This window comes from Malus domestica, chromosome 10 (genome assembly GCF_042453785.1).
Source record: "Malus domestica chromosome 10, GDT2T_hap1".
Lineage (NCBI taxonomy): Eukaryota > Viridiplantae > Streptophyta > Magnoliopsida > Rosales > Rosaceae > Malus > Malus domestica.
The window spans coordinates 42,229,391-42,233,227 of record NC_091670.1 but is presented as its reverse complement, the minus strand read 5'-3'; positions in this window follow the sequence as shown (position 1 = coordinate 42,233,227).

Below are 3,837 nucleotides of genomic sequence, written 5' to 3'. Positions count from 1 at the left end.
ATAAAACTAGGTGCAGTCAAGTAGGACTATAATTAAATTACAACACCCGCAGGTGAGTCCTACATGCAGGAAGTCTGTCAGAATGCCGAAGAAAACCTCGTGAGCCACCAACTGCTAACTAGAACCTGGAGGGGCGCAAAAACAAAATTGAGTGGGTTAGTAAAACCAAAGTTTTCCAAAACATTTCATTTAAAACATTTTTAACCCCTCACTGTAAAACCTGTATACTTTCCCATAAAATAACGTAATAGCATATAAAATCTCATACGTCACAAGTCACCAATCTATCACAAATCCAGGAATATGCCATGCCATAAATGTCAATAACAAAACGTGGATGCATCAAAATAACAGGTGACATAATGAATCAACCGGAGACCCTGCAGTTGGTCTTGTACGGTTGATTCCATAGTTCAATATCCAACGCAGTCGGAGTCACCACGGTGACCTGTACGGCACTACTCTGCACATAAGTCGGAACTACCTGAAGTAGTCTGTACGACAAGAATAGTGTAATAATACACTCTAGTGCTTCTCTCATCAATCATCTGCGCACATAATCTAAGGTCACCTACTAGTCGGAACCACCTCTAGTGGTCTGTATGACTAGCATGTCGGAACCCTCTCATGGTCTGTACGACATGCACCTACTTGGATACAAGGTGAGCGTGCGGTGCGGTGAATAATATAAGCATTAACACCAAGGGTGCAGATTATGAGTTATCAATGCAATTCACATTAATAAATCGTATGAATAACATAAAACTCACCTGATACTCACCTATGCGTCCACAACACCAATTCACATATATATGCATCAATTATCAATTCATATATCTCATAATATGCATGCATGGCAATTGAAAACATACTTTCATATAAATTCAATTTCTGGGAAAATTAATAGTATATAGGTATATACTGAAAACAAAACTGCCCATTCACTGGTAAGTCGATGGGTCGTAACCCCCGAGACGTCCCTGGATGCGCTCGTCCTCGCGATAGGTATCACCTATATGCGAAACAACTATAAAAACGTTAATTTCATGCACATAACCAACAATTCGAAATAACTTCTCATACGGTGCTCAATTTGGGTATATGAATATACCACATCGACTTACTTGACGTCACGGACGTCGAGAAATTTTTAGAAATTTTTTTTTGAAGCGGCACACGCCCCCACGCGCCTAGACAGGCACAGGTTCACGGGCCCCCATGCGCGTCTTCTTCCTCGAGCTCGCCGAACTGAGTTTTCCGGTGGCCGGAAAACTGGAGATTTTTCAATCTCCTTGTTCTCCGTCGTTTCTCAACCGTTTTCTTCGTATTTTATATCAAAATGAAGCCCTAAGCATGTAGTTTCACGTTATACTACTTTAAGGCTCTAAAAACCACAAAATATCACCGAAGAATTTCCAAGAAAACCAGCCAAATTCGAACCCAATGATCCCGACGCCCAAAACCTTCAAACGAAGCACTCCGAGCTTCCTTGGGACCTCACTAAGCTTACTATAAGCTTATAATTCCCTGAAAATCGACATATTACGATTGTATGAATAGTGACATAAAATGGGGGTTCGGGTTTCACGTGATATCAAGGGTTCCAAGTTCTAAAAACTACACCAATGAACTCACAAGGTTGCAAGGATCCACAAACTTACCTTTTTGACGTCGATCCGTAAAAATTGGAGGGTTTTGGTGCCTCGTCCGTACGAGTCGAGAGGGAGAGAGGAAGAACTGAGAAGGGGAGAAAGATAGAGGGCACCGGGGGAAAAGGGACAGGGTGTCCCGTGTGTGTGTGGTCCCTCAAAACTCTTCCACCCTTATTTCCTAACCACAAAAATTACAAACGAATTTAATCTAACTCAAATATTTTTTTTTCCTAAAGTTTAGGAATGAATTTAGTCCAATAATAGGCCACACACACATACCTTAATACCCGTCAAGGGTACTTCCGTCATTTCACGTCCCCGATATAGAATCCTGGAACGGGCTGTGACAACAAATATTTCGGTACAAAAAAAATCAATTTTATATGTTTCAGAACAGTCATTTATGTACGCTTATGTATTTATATATTTTTGTATCACAAATTTCTTTTCATATTTTCTCATTTACGTTCATTTATAATTAAAAAATAAATATGTGCATAGTAATAAAGTTAAATTTAATGTGGAGAGATTAAATAAAAATACACATTAAATTACAAAAATTGAATGTAAATTTTGATAAAAGTACACTTCAAGGGATTAAATTGAATATGTAATCTAGCATCAGGTTTTTTTTTTATTTTTTTATTTTTATTTTTTATTTTAATCTTTTGTAATGACTAATGTTCAAAAGCCCTTTTAAGAATTTAAGATACTAGAAAATCTTATCCCTCTATGAATGTATTACTTGTAAAAAGATGCAATGATGGTTCATCGACGAGGGAATGTGTGTTGTAACTTAAACCCAAGATTTTATACACATCATCATCTGTCACGTGTGCTTTTACCTGAAGAATGAACATTTATAAAAAAGTTAACTGGGTTAAGTGAAAAGACATGTGACATATGATAATGTGTATAGTGGGAATATATCATAGTTATGATGGCGAGCAAAACTTGTCCTAAAATTAATTGGCTAATCTTGTATTTTGATTTTTTTAATCAAATAATAATTGGAGATTATGGATCTTATCCTCCCTTCTCCCAATTCTACTAGTCTAGCGTTCCCAATCCAAAGAATCAGTTAAGTACATTTTTTGTTATATCCATAGCAGTCATAATATGTCCTAAAATAGCACGATGTAGATTCTTATTTGACCTACTATCACGTGCATGTCTAAATTAGTGGGTTACAATTTGCTTGAAACTCTAAAATGGATACCGATTGCGACTATACAACTCAAGTTTATTTATTCAATTTTAAGTCGACTTTATAAAATTATCCATTTTAATTAAGTTTGGGCTTAGTAAGAATCTAGTAGTATTTTTCTCCTCATACTCTTTAAACAGATAAAAAGTAACTTTTGGCCACGTTATTGCGAATATAACAATAATCCATAGTCCACGAGAAACAGCCCCCTTAAGAAACTTCAAACAAAAAATTAAGACTTAAATTTGCTACTCTTGTTGAAACTCGATTTCGATCCCACTTCGTCCCCTGACACCTAAAAGTCACCTCTTTGCTCAGTAGAATTATTGTGAATATAACAATAATCTATAGTCCACGAGAAACAGTCCCCTTAAGAAACTTCAAAAAAAAAAATTAAGACTTAAATTTGCTACTCTTATTGAAACTCGATTTCGATCCCACTTCGTCCCTTGAAACCCAAAAGTCACCACTTTGCTAAGTAGAACTAGATTTCTATCCACTTTATTCCTTGGAACTCAAAACACGCCACTTTGCTCATTGAAACTTGATTTCGATCTCATTTTATCCCATGAAACTCAAAAATCGGCACTTACTCTTGAAACTCCATATTCACGCCACTTTGGTTTGTTTCTATGTATTATGTTATATAACTGTTATGTTTACTTATGTGACATTATTAGGGCCTCTCTCTCCCCCTTTTCTTTTTAATCGTTGTCCCCAAATTTATCCCTTCTCCCTCAATCTCTAGCCACCTTACTATTAGTTCCATTGATTTCGTTATTTCTTGTGTTCTTAATAGAGGTGGCCGGTGAAGAAATAAGATGATTATTTTTGTCTTTTTCACTATTCAATTATTTCAGGAGAAATTTGACATGCTACCAATTATAAATTCTTTTTTACTATTCAATTATTTCAGGGAAAATTCTTTTGAGATCAAATTGTTTCCTATGTAGTGATACACTGTTTAAATAAGATGAT